Source organism: Acinonyx jubatus, chromosome C1 (assembly GCF_027475565.1).
Source record: "Acinonyx jubatus isolate Ajub_Pintada_27869175 chromosome C1, VMU_Ajub_asm_v1.0, whole genome shotgun sequence".
NCBI classification, from domain to species: Eukaryota; Metazoa; Chordata; class Mammalia; order Carnivora; family Felidae; genus Acinonyx; species Acinonyx jubatus.
Window position 1 is genome coordinate 210,982,652 of NC_069381.1, and position 13,617 is coordinate 210,996,268.

Genomic DNA, 13,617 nt, shown 5'->3' on the forward strand with positions numbered 1-13,617 from the left:
GGAGGGGCAGAGGGAGAGGGAGACACAGAATCCGAAGCAGGCCCAATGCAGAGTTTGCAAATCACAGAGCCCAATGCAGGGTTTGAACCCATGAGCTCTGAGATCATAACCTCAGCCAAAGTCGGCCATTTAACCGACTAAGCCACCCAGGCATCCCATGCCTCCTTCCTTCCTTGTCACCTACTCTTGCCTAACCCTCTGTTCTTCCTGCTCTGTACACAATTCCAGTCACCAATTCAACGGCAGGCTCCCCAGCCCCAGACTCCTTGGCAATTCTGTAGATTTGGAATTGCCAATCAATTTCTTCCTGCCTCTGTTCTGAGACTGGCTCCTGCTTCTAACCTGGTCCTATCTGTCCCTTGTTTCTGCCTGCCAACCATGCGTTTTCTTCCCAAGAGCCTACCTTCATACCTTCCCCTTCTGCAATTGCTGGGGGTGGGTGATTCTCCATGAGTTCAAAGATCTTGTTCGTATGGATGATTCTCAGATCTGTAGCTCAGACCCCCAAAATTTTAGCTGGGGCTGTTGCTGGAGGCAGCTACATGGGCCTCTCCCTGCAGTCTGGGTTTCCTCACAGAATGGCGGCCTCAGAGCCCTTGCATTTACGATCTGGCAGCTCTTGCTTCAAAAGAGGCTGTTTTAGCAAATAAGGTGGAAGCTCTATAACCCTTGCGTTGGAAATCACTTCTTTCATTTCTGCCATGTTCTATCAGTTACAAGGGCCCCAGGGAGGGGAAATTAGTCTCTACCTCTTCGGAAAGGGTGGTGGCAAGGTTTGTTTCTGGCTAAACTCCTTAATCCCTCCTCCCCCACTGTGATCTATTATTATCAACTTCTCTGTTTCTATCAATGATACAATAAAGGTGAAACTTTGTTATTATCCCTCCCTAGAGTAGGCATCAGTCTACTGTTGTAACTTTAAAACCACTATTTAATGAAACATTTGGAGACACTGAAGGCACCCCTCCTGAGAAGGAGATGATCAAGAATTGATTAGATATTTACTTAGTTTCTACCCTGTGACAGGACAATGCCAGCTGCTGAGGGTGCAAAGTCAAATACTTCTTTCTTCCTCCTTTTCCTCCTCCTTCTCTTCTCTTAGATTTGGTTCCTGCTCTCTGGAAGCCTACACTTTAGAGCTAAAAATGTGGCTAAGGCACTCTGAAAAACAGTTTCACAATTTCTGATAAAATTAAAAACACCACATAGCCACCAATCCCATTTTGAGGTATTTACCCAAGTGAAATTAAAACCTGTATTCACACAAATAACTGCTTGTGAAAATTCATAATAGCTTTATTAATAATATCCCCAAACTGGAAAGAATCCAAATGTCCCTCAGTTGGGGAATGGATAAGCAAATACATACAATTAAATACACTCATGAATGAGAGAAGAAGAAGGAGAAGAAGAGGAGGACGAGGAGGAGGAAGAAGGGGAAGGGAGGGGGAGGAGAGGGCAAGAGGAGGGGAAGGAGGAGAAGGAGAAGGAAGTATTTAAACATGCAACGGTATATGGACAAATTTCAAGTACATTATACTAAGTGAAAGAAGCCAGCTGCAAAAGGTTCCATACTCTATGGTTTTATTTGTATGATGTTATAAGACAAAACTATAGGGGCGCCTGGGTGGCTCAGTCGGTTAAGCATCCGACTTCAGCTCAGGTCACGATCTCATGGTCCGTGAGTTCGAGCCCCGCGTCGGGCTCTGGGCTGGCTGATGGCTCAGAGCCTGGAGCCTGCTTCCAATTCTGTGTCTCCCTCTCTCTCTGACCCTCCCCCGTTCATGCTCTGTCTCTCTCTGTCTCAAAAATAAAATTAAAAAAAAAAAAGACAAAACTATAAGGACAGAAAACATAACAGTTGCTTCAGGGGCCAAGAGTGGAGGTTAGTGCCAACTACAAAGGGTTGTTGAGAGAACTCTAGTGGATAATGGGACGATTCTGTACTTTAATTTTGGTGGTATTGAACACACCTGTGTATGCATTTGTCAAAAGTTGCAGAACGACCACTAAAAATGCTAAATTTTAATGTATATTAATTATACCTTAATTATACATATTTAAATTATATAGTCTCTAGATCAATTACATACATTATCTATATTATCTCTCTATGAAATTACAGGTACAGATGACACAGCATCAGAGAGGCAGTTAGGGACATGGGCTCAGCAGTCAGTCAGCCTGGGCTACAAAGTCCTGGCTGAGATTAGGAGAAAGTAAGCAGTTCTTTCAGGTGCCTGGTTGGTTTTCTTAGTGCTTCAAAGTGCTCTCACCAGGATTACAAGAGAGAATGAAAGTAAAGCACTTAATGAAGTGGTTAGCATATAACAAACATAGTATTACCTTTTTTCTTAAAAATAACAGTTCAAGGGATAAGATCTTTGGTCTAAGGGAGGAGATTAAAAAAAGCTTCACAGAGGCACTAACATATGATTAGGCTTTTAAAGATGAGCAGGAGTTACACAGGTTGGCAGAAGTGGGGTAAGTGTTGGGAATGACATTGTAACAAGAGGGAACAGAATGGGCAAAGGCTAAAACAGAGTGGCATATTTGAGGACCCTCAAACATGGGCATATCCGGAACAATAAATTCAGGGGAAAGAGGAGGGGGAGGGGGACAATGAGGATTATAAAGGGTCTAGAGTTCAACAGCATGGAATTGTGAAGGGCCCATTTGAGGTTTTGCATGTTTGCTTTGTTTTGTTTTCAAGCCCAACAAGGGGCTTGAAATCACAACTCTGAGATCAAGACCTGAGCTGAAATCAAGAGTTGGGTGCTAAACCAACGGAGCCACCCACATGCCCCTGAGATTCTGCATTTCTAACAACCTTCCAAGTGATGCTATTGTTGCTGGTTCATTGACCACACTTTGAGCAGCAAGGACATAAAGATCAAGGCAATAAAGTATTGCAGAAAATAGGGAGTGGTCAATCGTATTGAAGATGGAAAAGCACTAAAGCAAGATTGGGACTGAAAAACTCCACTTACCAACCTGTAGGTTGAGGTGTCTAAGGACAAGCATTAGGTGGATGAGTCAGAATAGAAGCCACATTGGAGTGGTTGACAATTGCTTGCTTGCCAGGTATGGAAATTGGGAAAGTGAGTATAAACAACTCTTATGTGCAGTTTGGCCTTGAAACAGAGACGTGGGGAGGTGGAATTGTAGTTTTTACCATTAACTTTTGAGATGGAAGACATTCAAGTATTTTATTTTTTACTTTTTAAAAAAATACTTACTAATTTTTGAGAGAGAGCCAGCATGAGTGGGGGAGGGGCAGAGAGAGGGAGATACAGAATCTAAAGCAGGCTCCGGGCTCTGAGCTGTCAGCACAGAGCTGGATGCTGGGCTGTTAACTCTTGGACCCCAAGATCAAGATCATGACGAGCCAAACTCGAACACTCAGGCGCCCTTATTTTTTTTACTTTTTAAAAGGCTAAATGCCCAACATGGAGCTTGAACTCACAACCCTGAGATCAAGAGTCACATGCTCCACCATCTGAACCAGCAATGGGCTCCAACATTTGAGTATTTTAAAACACTGTTAAGGGTGGCTCAGCGAATTGCGGGACTTCCACTCAGGGCATGAGCTCGTGGTTCTTGAGTTCAAGCCCCACGTCAGGTTCTCTGCTGTCAGTGCCGAGCCTACTTCGGATCCCCCGTTCCCCTCTCTCTCAAAAATGAACATTAAAAAAAATTAAAAAGCTGTTCAGAAGGACCCTGTAAAAAAAAAAAAAAAAAAAGCTTGGATGTACAAGAAAGAAGAGGATGACCTGAGAAGGGTTGAGTTGTCAGAGCAATAAAAATACAGGGCACCCAGTTAAATCCGATCTTCTGAAAAACGAGTAACTCTTTAGTGTAAATATATTCCCAATATTTCTGGGCGTCCTGTATTTTATTTGGCAGCCCCCAGATGGTAGATTTTTTTGGCAAAAGGGTTATAGCCCTTGACGCACCAGAAGGGGGTCCAAGCTCTCTAGCCCTTCTGAGCTGTCGCATTTCAACACTCTAGAATGAATTCCCAGTTCTACCAGAACCGTTAACAAGTAGAGAAACTGCTTTGAATTTCGGCTTTTGTCGTTTCCCTGTTTTCTACAGGATGGCAAACGGGCAGGAAAATGCTGGGTTAAAAGCTGTGGAAAAGTTCTAGTGTTGAAAATCAGCTCGTAAATGATGAAGAGCTTTTTGAACTGCGAACTGGCTCTGGATTGGGTGCATAGGACGGTGAGTCACACAGTGCCTGGCCGGGGTCCAGCTCTGAACACCAACTCTACTCAACTCAAGGGCAGGCAGGGAGCCCCATCCCAGGACCCGCAGGCGCCTGCGCCTTGCCGCGGCCCCGCCCTCTTCCAGCCTGACATCCGGGGCTCGGGCAGGGGCGTGTTCGGGGAAGAGGGGCGGGAGGCAGCGGAAAAGAAGGACGTCGTGGGAGGCTGGATCAGCGGGTAAGGGAGGTGAGGCGGGGCGGGGGAGGAGCAAGGGGCGTGGCGGAAGGAGAGCGCTGTCACGTGACGTGCGTGGCGACGTGTCGGCCATCTTGTGTTGTTGAGGCTGAAGACTGACTTGGGTTCTGAGAGACTCCCTGTCCCGGACCGCAGGTAACCAGCGACTCCGTCTCACTCCCCTGCCCGGCTCCGCTCCGCGCCCCGACTCCGCTGTCTCCCATCACCCCCCCCCCCACCCCCATGGAGCCGCTCGGGACTCCTGCCCGCGGTCGCGTCCCCGCCGCTCCGGTCCGACCCGCCCCAGCCGCATGGACAACCCACAGGCCGCCCCGGCAGCGGCCACGGCCGGCTAGGGCGTCAGGCGAGGGGACAGGTCAGGTGCTGGGCCGGAGGGAGCCTCCTACCCCGCGAGGCGGCACGCCGGGCCCGGGCGCGTCTCGACCGCCGAGCCGGGGAGCCCCCACCTCCGGGGCCCGGTGGCATCGCGGGGGGGAGCCGAGGAGGGGAAGAGGGTGGTGGGGTGGGCAGTGTCAGGCCGATTTGTTCAGGGCCAGAGGGTTCGCCTTCTGCTACCTGCTCCCCGGGCCAGCCACCCGCCCAGGCTGGGGTGCTCGGGGTAACAGCTGCCTCGGCCAGACAGCTGCTCCTGCCGGCCCTCCTCCCCACACCTGGCCTCCGGGAGGTGCGCCTTTGCCTTCCTCACCGAGCATCTGCACTGTGGAGACTCCTTCCGTGGCGAGAGGACGGGTCTGGACCAGGCCTGAGGCAAGGTGGAGCCATGATCTGAACCTGGGACGGAGGTTGGGAAAGTCGAGCCCGAGGCAGCTTTGGGACCTGAACATTCTTGTCAGATTGAGATGGGTATTAGTCTTTTCAGTGTCAGCAGTTTCCCACGAAGCACTTGGAATACTTGAGTTTTGTGGCTGAAGCCTAAATCAGATTGATACTTCCGGCCACAGAATGGTCTATGAAAGAAGCAGGTTGCATGACCCTGTTTGGGAAGCAACAACGTTGCTTCGCATTTATATGGCACTGTTTTGTTTTGTTTTGTTTTGTTTTGTTTTGTTTTTTCCTTTCCCTGAAAGTCAAAGCACGTAAGCACACCTAGTTTCTCTGTAAAGGAAGGTGAGTATTCCACTTACACTTAGAAGAAATTGAGGATGGGGCCGGAAGCTGTGAACAGCCTTTCATCCAGTGTTGTGCGTCTCGGATTATAGGCAGTTTTGATTCCCGGTGGGGTGTGCAGGGAAGATATTTTGTCCTTCCGTAGTATTTCCTTTTTAGAATCTAATCACTTCTTAGATTTAAAACAGTTTTTTTTTTTTTTTTCATACCAGCCCTTTCTGTACGTTAACTTTCATCCGTCTGATATTTGCATCTCTGACCTTACGGAGTTTGTCCATTTTGGTTAGATCACAAATGTGTTCTCTCACTCATTGATGATTTCCTGTGTCTTATTAATTAGTGTAGCAGGTTTTGGAGTGCTCAGACGAGATGGATGGAATATGTACTTTTCTGTTACATCACATGTTGACATCAGTAGAGGATGCTGGGAAAAAAACCTCAAAGTGGCATGTATCTGGAGAAATGTCACACAATTGTTCCTTTACATTTGACGCCAAGGAATACACTGGTAATGGCACTGATTTATCGGCAAAGAAAGGGCTTTACACCTTTTGTGTACTTGACGAAGCATTTCAGAATTTTGAGACTGAGAAGGCGGAAGGGACTACGTGCTTCCCTTCCTTCATTCACGCATTCATTCATTTGACAAAGATTGGGACTTTACTACACTGTTTGGTGCTGGGGCCAAAACAGACCAAAAATCCTTTCTCTGGGGAGCTCATTTCTAGACACACAAATAAAAACTCGGGTAAAATACATAGTGTTGTGGTAAATGATGCGGGGAAAAAAAACGAGGCAGAAATCGGATGACCGAAATTTAGGGGTTAATTTTAAGTTGTGTGCCCTGAGAAGGCTGCACGGAGAAGCTCAGGTTTGAGGAAGGACCTGACATAGGTGGAGGGATTCCTGTAGCTGTATGGAGAAGGAATGCTCCAGGCTAGGCAAGCTAGGGCAGGGATACTGAGGCAGAAGCTGAAGTGGGTGCAGGTCAGGTGTTGGGAAAAGTATGGAGGCTAGTTTAGCCAGAGGGACCCAAGAAGACGGAGGCTAGTAGAAAATGTGTACCCTGCTCATTGGTGCTAAGAGGGGTTGTTCAGTGACTTAGAAATTTTTTCCACATCTCTTGTGACTATTGGAAGGGGAGACCAGATTCTGGAAATTTGGGCCAGTATGCCCAGACCCCCTTCCCTCTGTGTATGACACATGCCCCACCCAAGTTTGGAAAAATCCAGGATGCTCATATAACATATTTCAGGAAATTGTCTTGAAAAATCTTTCTTAAAAGTGTTTAAATGAGATGGATGATAGACTGCCTAAAAGATCTGGAATTGCTTTCGAGGGAGGGGATCTTTGGAACACTTACGAATATTTGAAAAGGTAGGGAAATGAATTTCCTGTGAGGTTTAGACACATCGTTAAGAAATATAACCTGGGAGAATGGTAGAATCAGCATATTAATTTATGTTATTCTTAATCTGATTAGTAAGAATTAAGAATTCTTAATTATCTCTGTTCTGTCCATCCTAGTTTTAAATTCCTCAGGGTCTCTTCCGCTAGTTTGTTTGTATGTCTTTTATAGCATTTTACATGTGTAGAACTTTTTGTGCTGAGTGTCTTATTTTTCCCCTTTTGCCTTTCGGACTAGCTGACAAGTTCACCAATTAATTTGATACTTCATAGGCTTGTTGTGTTTGGAAAAAAATTTTTTTTTCTGATTTCCTTCCAGCTTATCTCCATATGCTTATTACTGAGCTTTCATAAATGTCTTTTTGCATTTAATTCACCTGAGGAATTTAATATTTGGGTTTTGAAGTGCCTTTGCTGGTGAGTTGAGTTGCATATATGAAAAATAATTTGTCAGAGCTTGCCTGAAGCTCATGAGAAGAGAGGAATTTACAACTTCAGGGTGTGAGTGGAGCTCCTTGGCTAAGAGGAGACATAGCAACGATAGTGATGAGGTGGTATTTTTTAATGAATTTTCCCCCTCTTGTTCTTTTGTTGAATTTTTGAAATGACATTTTCATATTATGTCTTTGATGTCATATCATCTCATTTGTTCTCATGACTCTGCATTTTACTACTCCGTGTGTCTGTTCTCTTTTTGTTGACTTTCACACTGGGAGATGACACTACCGATAGAGACTGCTGTCTGGGAGGACCTTGTGGGTGAAAAGATTGTTGCCGGCCCTTTTACCCTCGCCATTCTGAAGCATCTTTGACCTGTGCCGTTTTCAAAGCCTGACTTCGTTTGTGGTTCTCCATCGCCCCTGCCGACTCAGTTTTCAGTACTTTCTGTTTTATTCTATTTCTGATAGATTGTAGTGGGACCAGTCTCATTAGGTTGAATCTACAAGCCTCTGTTGGTGTTAAGCCGGGTATCTTAGAGGCAAGTTAACGGTCCGTTTTCCTTCAGCAGTTTGAATTGCCTTCACATCATTTGGTCATCATTGTAAAACTCTGAACCCAAGCCTTTTTTCCCTATTCACCCTCTGCTAGGATTTTTATGGTAATAAAGTTCTAGGATTTCCATTCATTTTTAATGCCCTGAAAAGCTACATATTTTTAAATATATAAGTAGATTTTTACTCCATAGGAAGGCTTGCTGATAGTTGGAATCCTAGTATGTCTTAACCCAATTGGCTTTTTTGTTTGTTTGTTTTTTATGCTCTCAGATGACTGAGGAATACAGTACATTAATTATATGGGAATGCAAAATGATACTTTTGTTGAATTGCTGGTAATTTAAAAAAAAAAAATTTTTTTTTAAGTAAGCTCTACACCTAATGTGGGGCTTGAACTCACGACCCTGAGATCAAATTGTACTGACTGAGCCAGCCAGGCGCCCCGAATTGCCCATAATTTTGTGTGAAGTTGAGGGGGAGGAATAGGGGGAGGTTTGAAAAACGAAAGAATACTCCCTTAAGTGGTTACAATTAATTTTATAAAAATATTTTCAAAGTATTATGTACCTACCTACTTCAAGTAATTAAAGTATACGATTTTATATTTTCTTGTTAACTGCAGAGTTTCATTAACTACAGAGGACTTGAACTTAATTATACTTGCAATAAGAGATACTTTAGAGCTTGTTTTTTTGAGTTAGGCCCAGAGAAGACTTTATTACCTAGTTGTCCCCTCTTTTCCTTTTGCCTGCCCTTATAAAACTAAACTAGAGTGCTTTGCATAAAGTTGAATGACCTTTTGGGTATTAAAATAACACGGCTATGTTTTTGCAAAATTAAGGTCAAAAGGCAGAAGTCGCTTTCCCAAGTTACTTTCTTTAATTTGCAATTATTGTTTTTTTGACACGTAACAGCATTCAAAGCATTATTTGATTTTAGCTAAGAAACCACTTGAAGCTGTTGTGTTTCATTCAGTCTACTCCTAGTCAATTGAGATGTCACCATCCTGTGGATTTTTAAGATGCTGTCTCATTAGAGCATTAAATGAAGGTTGTGATTTTGCAACTGAAAGCACACCTGGAGTTTTGCTCCTTGGGCATTTTGGCAGTGGTTATATTTCTTGGGCTCACTGATTATTTGCATAGGATACATACTGTATTGCTGCGTTGGTGGCTGTCATTTTTCTATCACATACGTTTAAAAATTGGTATCACATCCCTGCAATGTAGTTTGAATGAAAGCCCCAAGTAATCACTTTCCTAAACCCTGTATTGGTGCTCATTTGTCTTTATCAGAATCACTTAGAACTTCTCTTAAAAATATGTATTTTTTTAGTCCCCCTCCAGAGCTACTGAGAAACTCTTTAAATGTTAGGAAAATGGAAGTTAGTTTCTAAGCTAGTTTCTAAGAGACAGGGAGAGAATCCCAAGATGATTCTAATATTTTAACCAGGTTTAGAACCATTTCCTGTAAAACTATTCATTATAAGAGATTGTTTTTAAAAGTTTCCTAAGAGATTGATTGTTGGGCCAATTACTCTAATACTTTTGTTATTTACAGTGTTAAAAGGACCTGAACAAAGTCTGCTTGCACCTCCTGCTGTGAACCAGCAGAACTTTTGAACAGGTGAGTGTTGAAGGGAAGCACAGAGCTGAGGACTTAGGCAAACAGATGATTTTTGCTTTTAAGGTTTCAGGGGTTTTTTGCCTTTTTTTTTTTTTTTTTTTTTTCCCCTCCTGAAGTTATAGATAGTGATAGAAACAACTTCTTAGCTACTGCTCAGATTCCTTATGAACCACAAGAAGAATCATACCCTTTCTACACTGTTCCTGTTGTGAATTTGTGTCTTAAACTGTTGTCATGATTCTCTGATGGTGTGAAATAGGAAGAGGAATTCTTTGGGAGCAGAAGTAAGGAGATACTTAAAGAACCTGGGGGCAGTTGGCTTTCATGAAGGACACGAACCAGAAACTGGGAAGCTTCTGGGAAGCGTTCGGGAGCTAAGGCAGTACAGCTAGCACTTCCCTCCCTGCTGGCTGTCAGTGTCCTCTCTCGTCTCTTTTTATCCTGCTTTAGTTGTCTTTTCACAGTCTGGCCTTTCCTGCTTTAAAAACACATGGAAGAAAATCACCACTTTCATTCCTGGTGCCACATATGAACTTAAATTCTAGTGCCACTGCAACTGTTACTAGTTCATTGTCTACATTTTAAATTCCTGGGAGGGGAAATTTGATTGCTTGAAGTTTGTCCCGTTCTCCATTATTGGTCTAATTAGTAGGGCCATAGGACTGTAGTCTAGAAGTGCAAACATAATTGAAAGATTCCACTTTAAGAGTGGGGGCAGGTCTCAGAAGGTGTAGTGTTGGCTCTTCTAGGCAGAAACCTGCAGAAGCTTCTGAACATTTTCCTTTCATAGAAAAATTTCTTATAGGTAGCTTGGCAGTTTCAGTTTATATGTCCTGAAGAATTAAAATATAGGTTTATCTACTGGTCAGTGAGGCCTGGTAGGTTTCACCAAGCATCTTTATTTGAACTTCATAGTGCAGTGTTTTTTGTTTTTGTTTGTTTGTTTGTTTATTTTGAGAGAGAGCGTACGTGCATGTGCATGGGGGAGAGGCAGAGAGAAAATCCCAAGTAGATTCCTTGCTGACAGTGGAGCTTGTCATGACCTGAGCCAAAATCAAGAGTCGGACACATAACCAACTGAGCCACCAGGTCGGCCCCCCTCCGTGGCGTTTTAACAAAAGTTCTTGGTTTAGAAGGTTCAGAGGAGTGTCTGTGGTAAAGGTTAGCAAATGAGAGACTTGGTTTGTGGAAAAATCATTGGTTATTTATTTTTCATTGATTACTTTTGTAAATTTTAATTTCTGGGTACTTTTTACAGTGTTAAGCAACACTTGAGTATTAGGAAGCCATGGAGAATATGAAGGGTGGAACTTCTACATGTGAACATATATTCACATTATTTGAGTGGTAGCAGGAATTTTCACTGTTGGGAAAGGATCAGTTAGACAGTATATATAAACTTTTGTATTAACATCTTGTATTCTAGAATTATTAGGTAATACTGAAGAAAAACATTTTTAATGGACCATTTTGAAGCCCTGTTTATTTTTGTTTATAGCTTGTATGTATTTGGTGATACCTGATTACTTAAGTAATTTTTATTGCTTAAATATTCTTAGTATATTGAGATTATTTTTTTAAAGATTTTATTTTTACGTAATCTCTACATCCAACCTGGGGCTTGAACTTAGAACCCCAAGATCAAGAGTCACACGCTCTACTGACTGAGCCAGCCTGGTGCCCCTTGTATACCAAGATTTTTAATGCAGAGCCTAGGGATTACTAATAAAAGTCATCTGTTGTAGAGTGATGTATTCAATGACAGGCCACAGATGTGACTTCCTCTGATGCTTTTTTGCAGACAAGGTTTACTTTAGCAGATTGCAGCTGAATTCTTTTTTTTTTTTCTTAGCTGAATTTATTAAAATTTTTTTTTAATGTTTATTCATTTTTGAGAGAGAGAAAGAGAGACAGAGACAGTGTGAGCAGGGGAGGGACAGAGAGAGAGGCAGACACAGAATCTGAAGCAGCTCCAGGGTCTGAACTGTCAGCATGGAGCCTGATGCGGGGCTCGAAGCCACAGACTGTGAGATCATGACCTGTTGCTGAAGTTGGCCACTTAATCAATTGAGCCACCCAGACAGCCCTTAGCTGAATTCATTTTTAAGGTAGAATAGCCCTCTCTCATATTGTATGTTCTCTTTAATATGAATTTTGAGGTGAGGTATATTCAGGCTTACTGAGTTAAGGCTTTGTGAGGTTTTAAAAAGATTTCCACATAATCTGTGTAAAACTTCACAGGCTCTGGGGTTCCCTTTCTGGAAAACATTGGCTTGTGGTGAGATTATCAAATGACGTGGTAATGTTTATGGCCTTGTGATTTTTCCTAGAATAGTTCATTGATTCCTAATTTTGTTCTTCTTTACCAAAAGGGAGGAAAATAGAAATGTTTACATATTGTTCAGAAACAGTGGGGAGAATGACAGTAATAGCATTTCTTCTTACAGTGATATTGTGGCCAGTATGTTCTTGGGGAACAAAGCTCCTTTTATTCAAATTGTCCTGGGCCTGGAGGAAGTCTTGGGAACTCTGGTCTCCTCAGTATTGGTTCTTTGGTTGCAGATCCTGACAGGAATTGGCAGAGGTACTGGCTTGGTACTTTCTAATTGGTAAATCATGACTCAGGCCTTGAAGACATGGCCATGTCGAGGGGCTCTCGTGGTTAGGTCCTTGAGAATTGAGGTGATAATGCTCAAGCCATGGCCAGTTGAAGGGCTGGATGTGAAGCCACCCTGCAAGATCAGTGTCAGAGAGCCTTAGTTTATGTTTTGGAGTCTGATACTCTTTGGCCTTTTATACTGCTTCCACCATTGTTAATGAAATTTCTTTGTAGTGTGTTAGGAGAAATTTCTTCTCAGTGTGTTTGGATTGTGAGCCTATTCTCTTCCCTACCCCGAGGGCTTAGTATATTGCTTAACTGAGTGATGCAGAGGAGTAGAAGTTAAAGGATAGTGGAGCAGAGTGGAAGATTGGGAAAAGGAGAAAAAGTGACTTCCACAAAATGAATTCCTCTGAAAACTGCAAGGGAATGGAGAAGAAAGAAGAAGGTAACCACGGAGTATCGAGCATTGTAGAGCATTTTATCGTTATGTAGTGAAAAGTTTGTGGCCTTTTAAAGCAGAGAAATGTGGGTTTAATTTTCTGTTACTTAATTACATGTAACTTGAGATAAAAAGTTAACTGCTGGTAGCCTTATTTCCTTCACCTGTAAAGTATATCCCATAGTGGTTGTGGGAATTAAAAATCTAAAATGCCATGGGGCGCCTGGGTGGCTCAGTCGGTTAAGCGACCGACTTCGGCTCAGGTCATGATCTCGTGGCCTGTGAGTTCGAGCCCCGCGTTGGGCTCTGTGCTGACAGCTCAGAGCCTGGAGCCTGTTTCAGATTCTGTGTCTCCCTCTCTCTCTCTCTGACCCTCCCCTGTTCATGCTCTGTCTCTCTCTGTCTCAAAAATAAATAAAATTAAAAAAAAAATTAAATGCCAGTGTAATGCCTGGTGCACAGTAAATGGGATTTCAGTAAATGGTAGCTTTTATGATTGTTATTACAATGTAAATAGGTAAATTTTGATTGTAAAATTTCATCTTTATAATTTGAATAGAGACATCAGTGAGTTCTGTTAGTAAGTGTTGTTTTGTTCTCAGTCCAGCAATACTTGAATAGCTGCTTTGTGCCGAGTGCTGGGCTAGCCACAGTGGTGAGCAAAACACATAAGGAACTATCTTCATAGGGTTTATAGCCTAATGGCAGAGGCAACCAAAAAATCATATAAGTAGGGGTGCCTGGTTGGCTCAGTTGGTTAAGCGTCTGACTTTGGCTCAGGTGTTGATCTCGCCTTTCCTGAGTTCAGGCCCTGCTTCGGGCTCTGTGCTGACAGCTTGGAGCCTGAGCCTGGTTTGGATTGTGTGTCTCCCTCTCTCTTTGCCCCTCCCCCACTCACCTTTTCTCTCTCTTCTCTCTCTCTCTCTCTTTCTCTTTCAAAAATAAACATTAAAAATCATATAAGTACATTTCAAAATG

At 43.1% G+C, this 13,617-nt stretch overlaps 1 protein-coding gene across 6 annotated transcripts in view; it reads left to right on the forward strand.

Annotated features, from left to right (window-relative positions):
* Positions 1-4,507: 4,507 nt before the first annotated feature.
* The window catches only part of GIGYF2 (GRB10 interacting GYF protein 2), a 144,587-nt gene continuing 135,477 nt past the window's right edge, over positions 4,508-13,617 (forward strand). For 4 of the 6 annotated variants that reach the window (XM_015073274.3, XM_053215966.1, XM_027047533.2 and 1 more), the window contains exons 1-2: positions 4,508-4,598; positions 9,533-9,598. The gene's annotated coding sequence lies outside the window, so the exon portion shown is untranslated. Of the gene's footprint in view, positions 4,599-7,885; positions 7,957-9,532; positions 9,599-13,617 lie in introns of those variants that run through there. The other 2 variants (XM_053215965.1, XM_053215964.1) reach the window with 2 other exon arrangements.